Source organism: Dendrobates tinctorius, unplaced genomic scaffold (genome assembly GCF_039654945.1).
Source record: "Dendrobates tinctorius isolate UK_male_01 unplaced genomic scaffold, ASM3965494v1 ptg000114l, whole genome shotgun sequence".
Lineage (NCBI taxonomy): Eukaryota > Metazoa > Chordata > Amphibia > Anura > Dendrobatidae > Dendrobates > Dendrobates tinctorius.
In genome coordinates this window covers 5734588-5750920 of record NW_027361782.1, presented here as the reverse complement: position 1 = coordinate 5750920, position 16333 = coordinate 5734588, and positions in this window count along the sequence as shown.

The window sequence follows — 16333 nt, the reverse complement described above, 5'->3', positions numbered from 1 at the left end:
TAAACTATGGTTACAAACTACTTTTCCTCCCATATCGATGTTCTCCCACACAGGTCATTCCCCTTTGACTATTGGGCCGCTAAACTGGACACCTGGCCTGAATTGGCCCAATATGCCTTACAGGAGCTCGCTTGCCCAGCTGCAAGTGTGCTATCGGAAAGAGTCTTCAGTGCAGCTGGATCAATCCTGACAGAAAAAAGGACCCGTCTGTCAACCCAAAATGTGGATGATCTAACCTTCATGAAAATGAACCACGCATGGGTTTCCAAGGATTTTGTCCCACCTTCCCCTGATGACACATAGGGTGACAGAAAAATGGCTTGCTTTGGTCCACCTCTTCCTGGTACTTCACCTATTTCGCCTTTTGCATCAGTTGAATGTCCAACATCAACATATGCCACTTTCTAAAACTCCCTAACTGTGCTGCCTCCCCCCCCATGGCCGGGGTCACCACCTAGCGCACGACACCGTGCGAGTGCCGTTGCCCTGGACAGGTGGGTAGGCCGACTCTTGGGCGCGGGCACTGGCACAGGGTCCCTCATAGTGCAATCAAGTGTCTCTGACGGTGGTGGTGCACACCCGCCGTCAGACACACCGCTGCACTATGAGGGGCCCAATGCCAGTACCGACGCCCACGAGTGGGCCCCCCTTGCTTGGGCAGGGCCCCAGCATTTGCAATCTTTACCTCTCCCTGCTCCTCCGCTGTGGAATCTGGGCCGTCAAATCCATCCTGTGCCTGACACCGTCTGAGCCTGCCTCCTGATGTATAGACATATATTTTGAATATGTACGCTATCCATACATGTTATCCGGGGATACGGTACCCTTTCTAACCTTTGTGCAATCACGTGCAATCCATACTGGGCCTAACACCGTCTGAGCCTGCCTCCTGAGACATATATTTTGAATGTGTACGCTATCCATACATGTTATCCGGGGATACGGTACCCTTTCTAACCTTTGTGCAATCACGTGCAATCCATACTGGGCCTAACACCATCTGAGCCTGCCTCCTGAGACATATTTTGAATGTGTACGCTATCCATACATGTTATCCGGGGATACGGTACCCTTTCTAACCTTTGTGCAATCACGTGCAATCCATACTGGGCCTAACACCGTCTGAGCCTGCCTCCTGAGACATATATTTTGAATGTGTAAGCTATCCATACATGTTATCCGTGGATACGGTACCCTTTCTAACCTTTGTGCAATCACGTGCAATCCATACTGGGCCTAACACCGTCTGAGCCTGCCTTCTGAGACATATATTTTGAATGTGTACGCTATCCATACATGTTATCCGGGGATACGGTACCCTTTCTAACCTTTGTGCAATCACGTGCAATCCATACTGGGCCTAACACCATCTGAGCCTGCCTCCTGAGACATATATTTTGAATGTGTACGCTATCCATACATGTTATCTGGGGATACGGTATCCTTTCTAACCTTTGTGCAATCACGTGCAATCCATACTGGGCCTAACACCGTCTGAGCCTGCCTCCTGAGACATATATTTTGAATGTGTACGCTATCCATACATGTTATCCGGGGATACGGTACCCTTTCTAACCTTTGTGCAATCACGTGCAATCCATACTGGGCCTAACACCGTCTGAGCCTGCCTCCTGAGACATATATTTTGAATGTGTACGCTATCCATACATGTTATCTGGGGATACGGTACCCTTTCTAACCTTTGTGCAATCACGTGCAATCCACACTGGGCCTAACACCGTCTGAGCCTGCCTCCTGAGACATATATTTTGAATGTGTACGCTATCCATACATGTTATCCGGGGATACGGTACCCTTTCTAACCTTTGTGCAATCACGTGCAATCCATACTGGGCCTAACACCGTTTGAGCCTGCCTCCTGAGACATATATTTTGAATGTGTACGCTATCCATACATGTTATCCGGGGATACGGTACCCTTTCTAACCTTTGTGCAATCACGTGCAATCCATACTGGGCCTAACACCGTCTGAGCCTGCCTCCTGAGACATATATTTTGAATGTGTACGCTATCCATACATGTTATCCGGGGATACGGTACCCTTTCTAACCTTTGTGCAATCACGTGCAATCCATACTGGGCCTAACTCCGTCTGAGCCTGCCTCCTGAGACATATATTTTGAATGTGTACGCTATCCTCCATACATGTTATCCGGGGATACGGTACCCTTTCTAACCTTTGTGCAATCACGTGCAATCCATACTGGGCCTAACACCGTCTGAGCCTGCCTCCTGATGTATAGACATATATTTTGAATGTGTACGCTATCCATACATGTTATCTGGGGATACAGTACCCTTTCTAACCTTTGTGCAATCACGTGCAATCCATACTGGGCCTAACACCGTCTGAGCCTGCCTCCTGAGACATATATTTTGAATGTGTACGCTATCCATACATGTTATCCGGGGATACGGTACCCTTTCTAACCTTTGTGCAATCACGTGCAATCCATACTGGGCCTAACACCATCTGAGCCTGCCTCCTGAGACATATATTTTGAATGTGTACGCTATCCATACATGTTATCTGGGGATACGGTACCCTTTCTAACCTTTGTGCAATCACGTGCAATCCATACTGGGCCTAATACCGTCTGAGCCTGCCTCCTGAGACATATATTTTGAATGTGTACGCTATCCATACATGTTATCCGGGGATACGGTACCCTTTCTAAACTTTGTGCAATCACGTCAAATCCATACTGGGCCTAACACCGTCTGAGCCTGCCTCCTGAGACATATATTTTGAATGTGTACGCTATCCATACATGTTATCTGGGGATACGGTACCCTTTCTAACCTTTGTGCAATCACGTGCAATCCATACTGGGCCTAATACCGTCTGAGCCTGCCTCCTGAGACATATATTTTGAATGTGTACGCTATCCATACATGTTATCCGGGGATACGGTACCCTTTCTAAACTTTGTGCAATCACGTGCAATCCATACTGGGCCTAACACCGTCTGAGCCTGCCTCCTGAGACATATATTTTGAATGTGTACGCTATCCATACATATTATCTGGGGATACGGTACCCTTTCTAACCTTTGTGCAATCACGTGCAATCCATACTGGGCCTAACACCGTCTGAGCCTGCCTCCTGAGACATATATTTTGAATGTGTACGCTATCCATACATGTCATCCGGGGATACGGTACCCTTTCTAACCTTTGTGCAATCACGTGCAATCCATACTGGGCCTAACACCGTCTGAGCCTGCCTCCTGAGACATATATTTTGAATGTGTACGCTATCCATACATGTTATCTGGGGATACGGTACCCTTTCTAACCTTTGTGCAATCACGTGCAATCCATACTGGGCCTAACACTGTCTGAGAATGATAGATGGGGCCCACCATACACTGGAACATTCCAAAGGTGGACATCAGACACTGGAGCAGCATTTACAGGGCCCATTATACACTAGAGCATTAGAAATGGGGCCCATTATGTTTGGAGCATTATTTGGGCCCATAAGACAGTAGAGCTTCATCCATGGGGACCAACATATACTGTAGCATTATGTGGAGCTCATCATATACTGTTTCAAACATTATATGGGACCAATGATTCTGTATGGAGAAATAGATGGGCCTCGTCATGAGATGTAAAAAGTGAGGTATTTTTCATTGTACTATACCGCTATTTCTCTGCCGTATCGGAGCATGATGAGTTGTGGTATGTGTTAAAAGGGCGCTCTTTCGCCCAGGGCACATGAAAACCTGGAGCCAGCCCCCCCCCCACAGTCTGTAGCCAAATAACCCCCATTTTTCAGTGCGTAACTTGTATTATGAAGTTAATTAAGGTTGACAAGCTTAAGTAAGAAGAATTGATGCTTTTGGCATTCAAATGGGCACTGTTGGTGTGTTTCCTGTCCTCCTCTCACTGCCAACTTTTATTCCCCATTGACTTACATTGGGTTTCGTGTTTCGGGACGACCCCGACTTTCCCTATAATCGGACGATCTTGCTCGACCCGACTTTTGGAAAAGTCGGGTTTCACGAAACGAAACGCGACCCTAAAAAAACAAAAGTCGCTCAACTCTAATTACCACCAGTTTATACCTCACTTTTCCACACTGGTTGCTCCTTTGGTTGCTCTCACGAAGAAAGGAGGTAACCCTAATGCTTGGACCGAACAGGTCTCCAAGGCCTTCTCGGCTATAAAATCTCATTTTGCTGGCATTCCCATTTTACATCGTCCCGATGTGAACAAACTGTTTATACTGGAGGTAGATGCCTCTTCTGTCAGGGCAGGAGCAGTCCTTTTCCAAAAGGATGCTCAAGGTCGGAAGCATCCCTGCTTCTTCTTCTCAAAGACCTTTGCACCAGCGGAGAAGAATTACTCCATCGGGGACAGGGAGCTGCTCGCCATGAAGTTGGCCTTTTCAGAGTGGAGACATCTCCTGGTGGGAGCTCGGTTTCCCTTCCAGGTCTATACGGATCATAAAAACCTGGTCTACCTACAGACGGCCCAACGCCTGAATTCTCGCCAGGTCAGGTGGTCACTCTTTTTCTCCCGCTTCCGCTTCACCTTGCATTACCTATCAGGAGAGAAGAATGTCTGTGCGGATGCTCTCTCACGCTCGGTGGTTTCGGCGGAGGAAGGGGAGGCTGAGCCTCGGTTAATCCTCACGCCGGGGAGTTTTATGACCATGGCTCCAGTGGCTCACGAGTCAGTGCCACCAGGCAAGACCTTGGTGCCTCCTCAGCTACGGCCTGAGGTCCTTGCCTGGGCACATGCCTCCAGGGTGGGTGGTCATTTTGGTAATAAACGGACCACCAAACTCCTGGCAAGGTCATATTGGTGGCCACATATGGCTCGAGATGTTAAGGAATACGTGCATGCATGCATCTCGTGTACTCGGAACAGACCCTCTAGACAGAGGCCGGTGGGGCTGCTGTATCCCCTGCCAGTGGCGGATAGACCTTGGGAGATGGTTGGCATGGATTTTGTGGTTGGCCTGCCCAAGTCTGGTGGCAGTACGGTCATCTGGGTGGTCACAGACCATTTTTCCAAAATGGTGCATTTGGTGCCACTCGCCCGGTTGCCGTCCGCTCGTGGTCTTGCCACTTTGTTCATCAAGCACGTATTCCGCCTACATGGCATGCCGGACAAAATCATTAGTGATCGAGGTCCCCAGTTGGCGTCTCAGTTTTGGAGGGAGCTCTGCAGCTTACTCAGCATCGAATTAAATCTGTCCTCCGCTTACCATCCCGAGACGAACGGATTGGTCGAGAGAGCCAATCAGACCTTGGTCACCTATCTACAGCATTTTGTTTCTGCCAGGCAGGATGACTTGGTAGCCTTGCTACCATGGGTCAAATTTGCCCTAAACAATGCGGTGGCTGATTCCACTGGTCAGACGCCCTTTCTCCTAAACTACGGCCAAAATCCACGCATCCCTGCCCCGATGCCAGTGTCCTCCACTGACTCCAGGATGGCAGACTGGGCAGTGGAGGCCCAGGACATTTGGGATCGCACTCAGGTTGTTATCCGTGCTTCTAAGGAAAGGATGAGGGCGTCCGCCGACACGCATCGGCGACCCGCTCCAAGCTTCTCCCCTGGCGACATGGTGTGGCTCTCCACCCGAAATATCAAACTGCGGGTCGAGTCCCCCAAGTTCGCGCCGCGTTACATTGGACCTTTCATGATCCTCGAGCGAATTAGCTCGGTGGTCTATCGCCTGGCTCTTCCTCCACATTTAGCCATTTCGGACGTGTTTCATGTGTCCCTCCTCAAGCCAGTTCACATGGCCCGGTCATTGAGTCATTGGCCGGGTCGTCAGACTTATCGTCTGATGAGTTTGAGGTTAATGCCATCGTAGGGCGCAGGTTTGTCTGTGGCAAAAATTTTTATTTAGTGGATTGGAAGGGTCATGGGCCCGAGGCTCTGACCTGGGAGCCGGTGGAAAACATCCACGCACCGCTCCTGATCGCGGCCTTTGAGCGCAGTGAGGGGGGCCCTAGGAGGGGGGTAATGTTAGGCATCGGATTTCTTGCTCTGCACAGCAGGAATCCTGAGCCGCACATTCAGCGGTCTCCCATTCCGCTCTGACCGCTCAGGGTTCTGGTCAGCAATCACAGCGAGCCAGGCGTGCTGCTCTGACTTGTTCTGTGAGCCTGGATGTTGCTGCCACCTCTGGTGCAGCAACGGTAACGCAACCTGCTCAGCAGGGAACCGCTCCAGAGGCTAAGTCCTCGTGCCGTGCTACTGGGCATGCCCGCAACTTGACCTCTAATTGGAGAACAGAGGTCTCGTGCGCATGGCTATAAAAAGCTTATGCTGAGTGTGAATGGTGATGGATGCTTGTTCTGGTGACTGACTTATTAAGAAACCCCTTCCCTCTGATAATACGAATGGTGACAGAGTGTTGGTAATAGTCAGCTCCCATTACTGGCGAACCAAGCGCCACTGTGCTTCCTGCACTGCACACTAGCGTCCGATGGTGACCGGCCTTCCGGTGCCGTCGTCTAGCGGCTGTAGTTATTGCCGCGCTGTTGTAACGCCACCCGCTGGTTATCCTGTGAGGCTAACAGGGCCAGCGCCTTTGTATTATTTACTTTAAGGCGACTATGTGTCTCTGTGTCTGAACAGAGCCGCTCTTTGCGTTCGGGTGACGTTAACCCGAGCGCCGTACTACACCTTGTGGTGTATCTGCCATTGTCCAGCAGCGGTCTTATCTTCTACAGCACGGTGGACCCCGGGCGGCAAACGTGCCTCCTATTATTTTTATCTGGTGCGTTCCGCTGACCCTAGCACTATGGATAAGCAATATAATACCAATACATTTTTATACAATTTTTTGAGGGCTATATTTCAACGAAATGTACCCCGGAAGATGGAATAGTGTTTTGGTGAGAAAATGTAACCCAGCTAAATTTTGCACACCTTTTGGGAGTGGTATATATCATAGAAATGTACCCAAGACCACATACTACTCTATCACTACAAAATTTAACACTGCAATATTTGTTACCGCTTTTTTCGAGTGTTATATATGAAAAAATTTACTCCTGACCAACGAATAGGGTAAGAAATGTAACCCAGCAAAATATTTTAATGCTTGTTTGGTGTGTTATATATCCAATAGAGATGGGCGGACCCCTTAATGTTCAGGTTTGGCGGGTTTGACAGAATAATTACAAAAGGTTCGGGTTCGGGTACTAGAACAGAACAGGGGACCCCATTCACTTGAATGGGCGACCTATACATCCGGTGTTTGCCACTCTGTCATGTGCATGACAACACGGCAACCATTGCTTCTGATTGGCAATAAAATCATTACCGCCAGTCAGACAGCCGCGGTTCCCACATTGTCAAAAAGTTTACCTTCGGTCACTGGTGTCGACTGATGGGACTACTACTCCCATCAGCCTACACCTGCTGTCGCGAATAACAGTGAGAGCAGGTGACGGCTGATGGGAGTATTCATTAGCCGTGCCTGTGCGCTAAATAAATAATTTTACAAAAATCGCAATGGGTTTCCCTGTATTTTCGATAACCAGGTATCAAAACTGACAGCTGCAGACTACAACCCTCAGCTGTTAGCTTCAGCAAGGCTGGTTATCAAGAATAGAGGGGTCCTCACGCCAAATTTTTAATTATTTAAATAAATAATTAAAAAACGGTGTGGCGTTCACCTCATTTTTTACAACCAGCCTTGCTAAAGCAGACAGATGGGGCTGGTATTCTCAAGCTGGTAAGGGGTCATGGATATAGGCCCCCTCCCGACTAAAAATAGCAGCCTTAAGCTGCCCCAGAAAAGGCACATCTAAAAGATGCACCAATTCTGGCACTTCCTATTCTATTAGATGCACCAATTCTGGCTCTTTGTGTGGCTCTTCCCACTTGCCCTGTAGCGGTGGCAAGTGGGGTTCATATTTGTGGGTTTGATGTGACTTTTGTATTGTCAGGTGACATCAAGCCCACAGGTTAGTAATGGAGAGGCATCTATCCATTACTAGTCCTATAGTTATATGGTAAATAAAGACACAGCCAGAATAAAGTCCTCTATTAGAAATAAGACTAAACACAGTTTTCCATTTTATTTAAAATAACAAACACAGCTATACTCACCTAACGCCCAATTCCACCGAAGCCCTCGTTTCCTGAAGTTAAAGAAAAATAAAAATTCCATATTCCTTACCTCTCCATCGTTCTGTCCCACTCCATAATCCATGTCTGGGGGATTAATAGTATCCAACCTGGACGGTGCCAAAATGCGACTATCCAGGCTGAGAACCATTGATGAATGAGCTGCTGCGAGAGCAACCTCAGTGATCGGGGGTGACCTGTATTGAATTTACAGTACATACATTCTATTACATATATACATTAATCTGAAATGCTTAGTGGGTTACAAACTTCCAAGCAAATATAGATTATTGAATTCTTAGTCCGCTCCATCTGTTCATTTTGCTTCATTTTACATTCCCATATCTGAGTAATCCACCTTTCTTAATTTCATCTAAGCCCTTTAGTCTTTCTTCACCATTACAATTTAATATTTTAAGCTTTCCCCCACTCCTCTATATGATGACCTTCCTTTACCCGCTTCCATTTATTTTTATTAGCCATCAAAGGGCGTCTCAGAGAATTTGTCTGTCTCTCCTTAGAAATGGACTTAGTGCCCAGTAGATGAAGAAAAACAAATGTCTTATGTCCTAAACGGCATTTTTCTTCTTGCTCATACATATAATCATCTTATAATTCATGTGAAATCCGCTACTGACCTTACATGTCTAAGTTTAATGCCTTTTCCTTTTCATCTCCTTGACAAAAAGAGTGCAAATAAAAACATGATAAAAATGCTTCTTTTTCTTTCTGACGATTATCTTCGGTACAAATAGAAACATTTGTATACTTGGAATTCTTTTAACTCAACAAATAATTATAATGTTTTTTAAGCTATTATACAATGACTAAAACAAATACCAAATACATAATAGCTGTTTTTTAGCTAAAATCCTGAATACTTTTACATAGTATAAAGAGTGATAAACACTGGAGGTCATGTGTAGAGAGTAATTGGAGGGTAGAAAACAACAGAGGATTACAAATAATAAGGATGCTCACTGCAGAGTAAATAAGGAAAGGAAAATAATAAGTGGTAAACCTCCAGTGCTCAGATTGCCAAGAAAACTAAATTAGCAATCTGTTTGAGGTCTTCAGTAAGATCACGTTCACACAGTCAGTATTTGGTCAGTATTTCACAACAGTTTTGGGTCAGTATTTCACATTGGTATTTGTAGTCAAAATCAGGAGTGGTGATAAATACAGAAGTGGTGATGAGTCTCCAGGGCTGTGGAGTCGGAGTCGTGGAGTTGAAGCCCATTTGGTGGCGTCAGAGTCGGTGTCATGGAAATTGAGAAGTCGGAGTTGGAGGTTTAGCTGACCGACTCCACAGCCCTGGTAGCCCTGGAGTTGTAGCGTCAGAGTCGGAGCCCATTCGGAGTCGGAGCAGGAGTCGGAGTCATGGAAATTGAGGAGTCGAAGGTTTGCTTACCGACTCCAAAGCCCTGCGTGTCTCTATTATTTCTTTCTTCGGATTGTTCTTCTCCTGGTTTTAGCTACAAATAATGATGTAAAATATTCACCAAATACTGAAAGTATGAACGTGGCATTACTCTGCAATCTGACTATGGTCTACTGAATATCTCCCACCTGCCTACGGTTTTCAGCATCCTGCCTGTTTGGCTGCTTGCCTGTAGTCTCCTGGTTGTCTCCCGCCTGCCTATGGTTTTCAGCACCCTGCCTGCTTGTCTGTAGTCTTGTGGATGTCTCCTATCTGCCATTGGTTTCCACTATGCCACTTGTCTGTGATTTCCAGCACCCAGTCTGCTTGGGTGTGGTCTCCTTGATGTCTCCCGCCTGCCTACGGTTTCCAGAATCCCACCTGTTTCCTGTGGTCTCCTGGATGTCTCCAGCTTGCCAGCAGTTTCCAGCATCCCGCCTGCTTGTCTGTAGTTTAAAACTTTTATTCTGCCTCTACGTGTCTGCCTGTAGCTTCTAGACACTCAGCTTTCTGTTTTGCTCGTGCTACATCGGCCTGCTGCACCGATGCCCGTGGCCCATGTGCCCACACAGACCTTGGGCTAAGAGGATCCACCTCATCATGTTGAGCCCACCATACATAACAATAACAACAAGTTTGCTGAATACTTTTATAGTACATGTCGTGGCCAACCTGGGAACAGTAAAAGGAACCCACAGGGTTATTATGTGGACTTTTAAACAATAAAATGTGTTTTTTTTATCGCTTTGTATAATTTTTTTATTTCATGCTTCATTTAACTTCATTTCCATATCTGAATGTCGATACATTGTGTCCTCACAGTCGCCTTCATGTAATAGATCATCCAGGTGTGATCTCTGATACCCTTGATAATGATTACATCAAGTTGGGTGTGAGGATTTATGGGACAAAACTGGAAGATTGTATTATGTTCAGTGTGGAACAGAAGTGACGATGGAGTCAATCTTTGTATCATTGATTCCCTCTTATGTCACAACCTCAATGGTGTAAACATGCTAAGGCAACAGGAATGTCAGGGCATGGAACTACAAAGACCAGCACACTCGCTCCTCACTAATCACCTGTATGCTAAGAACAGCAATTATTATCCTCTACACTATTAATGTTATAGATCATATAACCCTACCGATCACAGACAAGCTTGTGACCAATCTATTGGTATCTCCAGGCAGGGCTGCCACTAGGAATTTCGGGCAGGAATTTCACTGGTGACACTGTACACAGGACGTCTGTATATAGTATACAGTGTATAGGTAACACACTAACTCACCAGTGATGTCTCTAGGTGAAGTCCTTCATCCTTGCTTTTCATCTTTCATCCAGCACCGATCGCCATCACTTCTTCCAGCCAGGGCTCGTCTGTAAGAAATAACACAGTTATCTGGAGCTCAACTTGCAGAACACATTTCTTATTTTTTTCCCAACTTCTACATTACACCACATGAAGAAAAAAAGGCAGCATAATATCACTCTACACAGTAGCAGGACTGCCCCCCCATTTAAAACAGTATACTCAAAAAATAAAATAAATGCCCCTATGGTAATAATATCCCCCATCCTGGCCCCCGTGTGTCTCATTCCTGGCTTCAGCCATATGCTCTCCCATCCCGCCCTCATTAGTATCCATTGTGCCCCATATGATCTCCCCATTTGTCTCCATCGTATCCATGCTGCCCCATGATCCTGCACGATCTGTCTCCAATCCTGCCCGATCTGTCTCCAATTATGCCCCATCTGTCTCCAATCATGTCCCATCTGTCTCCAATCATGCCCCCATGTCTTTCACCCTGCCCCCTGTGGCTCCATTCTGCCCCATGTCTCCAATCATGCCCTTTGTGTCTCCAATCCTGTCCCCATGTCTTTCATCCTGCCCCCTGTGTCTTTCATCCTGCCCCCTGTGTCTTTTATCCTGCCCCCTGTGTCTTTCATCCTGCCCCCTGTGTTTGCAATCATGCCCCCTGTGTCTGCAACCATGCCCCCTGTGTCTGCAATCATGCCCCTTGTGTCTGCAATCTTACCCTCATGTCGTTCATCCTGCCCCCATGTCTTTCATCCTGCCCCCGTGTCTCCATTCATGCCCCTTGTGTCTCCAATCATGTCCCGTGTCTCCAATCATGCCCCTGTGTCTCCAATCCTGACCCATGTGTCTCCAATCATGCACCCTGTGTCTCCAATTATGACCCCTGTGTCTCCAATCATGCCCCGTGTCTCCAATCATGCCCCCGTGTCTGCAATCCTGCCCCCTGTGTCTCCAATCTTGCCCCATGTCTCCAATCATGCCCCCTTTATCTTCAATCCTGCCTCCATGTCTCCAATCATGTCCTGTGTCTCCAATCATGCCCCCTCCTGTGTCTTCAATCATGCCCCTGTGTCTCCAATCATGCCCTGTGTTTCCAATCCTGCCCCCTGTGTCTCCAATCATGCCCCCTGTATCTCCAATCCTGCCCCCGTGTCTCCAATCATGCCCCTGTGTCTCTAAACCTGTTCCCTTCCTGAGCCTGGGCTCACGGCCACCGGAGACATCGGAGAGAGAGACAGACTGAGACACAGACTACTTACCTTACCCTGCCGCCACCTTGTGACTTTGCAACTTTGCCTACCGTCGGTCTGCACCTTGCCATCCGCTGTCCCGCCGCCGTCCACCATCTTCTGCGACTCCAACTGCTCCCACTGCCGACTCCCAGTCCCACGTGGCACACAGCATGCTGCTCTGCTCCGGAATGAGGAAGTGGAGCAGAGCAGCGTGTGATGTCACGTGAGGGCAGCACTGTGGCTGGACCATTGTGCACGGGGGGGATTGCAGCGCTGGCTTGACAAAATGTAGGGGGGGCCGTAGTACAGACCAGGCTGCCAGCGTGCCCGGGCCCCCCCCTAATCACTGGGCCCCATACACTTGTAAGGGCTGTCATGCCCTGATGGCGGCCCTGTCTCCAGGCCAAGGGCAAATTTTCATGATACTATTATGCATCTGTGTTTAGTGGAGCCATAATGCAGTGTACGTAGCCTGCAGTGGACCCGACCAGTGAGTGCCCCAAATGTGCAAGGCAGTTAGAGAAGGTTTTCTGTATTTTCATGAATATGTGCAAGATGATACAGTGACATAAAAATCTTTGGGCACCCTGGTCAAAACTACTTTTATTGTGAACAGTGAAACGTGTTGAAGATAAAATGATCTCTAAAAGGCCTAAAGTTACAGATGACATGTTTCCCTTGCATTTTAGGCAAATATATGTGTATATATATATATATATATATATATGTATATATATATATATATTTATATATTTATCTTTTATATTTTACAAATTAAAAATAAAAGCCTGGGGTGCCGAAATTTTTACATGCCACATGTTTCATTACAGATATTATTCTTTAGACGCACTGGTTGTAGAGGAGAATACAGGACCTCCTTATGGCACCATATGGCGGTACATGGGGCCCAATGGCTCTATAATAGAGTACCAAAGGGAATATTTGTGCCACTGTACAGGATCTATCCAGACTGTTTTTCTATGTGTTTGCATCCTATAGTCAATTATGTATTAATTTTCAATCTTATATGTGGGTTAGAAATGATGTTATGCCCGTAAACTAATAGACACATAATATATAATAAAATAAAAACTGTTCCCAAACCTTCTCAGAATGTATTATCTGCAGCTAATCTCGCCGGCTGCTATGTATAAGAAGCTGTAAATAAATCACAGAGTTGTAGAAGAAGAAGTGACTGTGATTGAAGATCTCCCCGAAGAAACAAGAGACTTAAAATAGCGTCTAATGCAAAAATGTGCAAATAAAGAAATCAGAATCACAATACAGCAGAAAGGCAAAAAAATAAATGCCACAAAGAAAAAAAAAACAAGAGAAAAGTGGAAGATAAATGTCTGCCTGATCATAAACAGATCCAGCCGTGACAGACGTGTAATTCTTCAATGGCTCCTCGGCGGAGCTCTTGCACATTTGGGATCTTCGCACTTTTTTGATACATAAAAAGGTTCATTTAGATTGAACACATGCAGTATTGAAATGTTGGAGCATCTAAAAGGGAAGCTCCACGTGTGGCTATAATGTCGCCAAAAGCCCTGCAGTTGCTTTGTTTTACCATATAAATCACAAATGTATCAGTGCAGCTTATAGTAAAATGTACATACCTGGATACATTGTGTATTAATATACATAAGGGCTTATTAAATGCAGCACAATCCCACATTATCACTCTCACATGGAAAACCATTTTTAAGCCAAAGTAGTAACGTTGCATGTGATGCCGCCTCTCCTGTGTATTGGCCATTTAGTCACAATTTTCTGTGATAAATCAACTTTTGGAAACGTTATTTCTAAAATATTAAAAATATCCCCTCTACATAAGTTAAGGGATAACATACTGATCACTTAGGACCCAATTATTGGGACTCTAATAAATTCCAAGGTTGAGGCTCTGGACCATGAATGCTGGGCTCTGCAGAGGCCGGGCCTGAATGCAGTGGCGGTGCACATGCTTATGAAAGTGACACGGGTGACAGGAATAATGATGGCCTACTAGAGAAAGAAGATGTACTCACACCCTACTGGTCCCTGTGCAGACTAGACTATCCCTGGCGGTACAACTAAAAACACCACCTCGGATCTGACTCTCTAAGGCTGGTTTCACACTAGCATTTGGCAGGGCTGCGGATGGCAGCCTACTTCCTTCTTCCATCCTCCGTTAAGACCCGCCCACTGCCACACCTCTTCATTCAGCTCCGCCTACGTCTGCATGCGGCCTGTGTACCCTATCTTTAACATTGGGTACGCAGTCCATGCTGATGTATGCGGATGTGTCCGCATGTGTCGTTTTGATGCCACAGTGGCTGCAACAAAATGAACATGTTGCATTCAACACAGCTCGCCGCAGCATCAAAACGACGCACGCGGACGCATCCGCATACAGCCTCATGGCCTGCATACCCAATGTTAAAGATAGGTACGCAGGCCGCATGCAGACATAGGCGGAGCTGAACGGAGGAGGTGCGACAGTGGGCGGAGCTTCTCGAAGGAACTACGCAGCCCTCCGCTGCTCTGCCCAATGCAAATCTGTAACCAGCCTAAAAGACCATTGACGAGTTTCTCATACCTCCTGAGGAACAAGAGGAGAGGCTGCTACAGATGCCTAACAAGAGAAGAGGAAAATGTGCAGGTGGACACTAAAGTGCATCGTGAGAAAACTTAACCTCTTTTGCTCCCCTTCTTCCCAAAGTCATAACTTTTTTTATCTTTTTGTCAATATGGCCATGTGAGGGCCTGTTTTTTGAGGGACAAGTTGTACTTTTAAACGGCACCATTGGTTTTAACATATCATGTACTGGAAAACGGGAGCAAAATTCCAAATGCTGTGAAATTTCAAAAAAGTCCAATTCCACAGTTGTTTTTTCATTTTTTTTTTACCATGGTCACTATATGCTAAAACTGGCCTGCCATTATGATCTTCCAGCTCATTACGAGTTCATAGACACCAAACATGTCTAGGTTCTTTTTTATTTAAGTGGTGAAAAAAATTCCAAAGTTTGTTAAAAAAAAAAATGTGCCATTTTCTGACACCCGTAGCATCTCCATTTTTCTTGATCTCGGATTGAGTGACGGCTTATTTTTTGTGCGCCAAGCTGATGTTTTTAATGATACCATTTTGGTGCAGATACGATCTTTTAATCGCCCATAATTGAATTTTGATGCAATGTTGTGGCAACCAAAAAAGTAATTCTGGCATTCTTACTTTTTTTCTTGTTATACCATTTAGCTATCAGGTTAATTCTTCTTTTATATTGATAGATCAGGTGATTCTGAAAGCGGCGATACCAAATAGGTGTATGTTTGTTTTTTTTATTGTTTTATTGTGAATGGGGCGAAGGGGGGGTTATTTGAACTTTTGTATATTTTTTATTTTCTTAATATTTTTAAAAACACTTTTTTTAACTTTTTGCATGCTTCACTAGAAGCTGCACTTGTTCCATCGGTTTTGCTAAACACAGGCGATAATCAAATCGCCTGTATGTAGCAGAAACTTGCTATGAGTGACGACCACCGGGCCAAGCTGATAGCAATCTGACTATGACCCTAGAGGTATGCTGGAGACCTCTGGTTGTTATGCCAACAGCTGACATGTGCCAGAAAAGATGTGGAATTAGCGCCAGCGCACACATCAAAGTAAGGGAGTCTGACATTGGCCTACTATTACGTCCTATGTCGGATAGGGGTTAAAGTATGTTCATAAAGGGAAAAGAAGAAAAACTAAGTAGAACCAGAAATAAATGAAAAAAGAATAACCTGCCAGAACCCTAACTGTGGTCAAAGGAAAAAGGTGCTGGGAAGGTAGACAATCAGACACTCAGTAAGAATACAAAACTATGTTTGCCTGCCAGTGAAATTCTCACAACTGAACAGCAGGAACTCCTAAGTACTAATTCACCTAGAATTATAGCCAGCAAGGAAGTGCAGTGAAGTGATAATATATAAAGCTCAACACAGAACGTGATAGGGCAAACAAAACAGGAAAATGGAAGATATCTATAGAGGAGCAAGCCAAAAATGAAAAATCAAGACAATAGGAACAATCAGCATTTGGACAGGGAATAAAAGGCAATAGCTCAGCAGACAGGGTAATCTACCACACTGCAACAGGTCACCATATCAAATCCCCAAACCAAGCCATTACACTTAGTCTCTGCTCCATTCAATGCATGTAGGGCAGCTGAGGAATGTAGGGCACTGTTCTCAGTTGGACCCCAGCA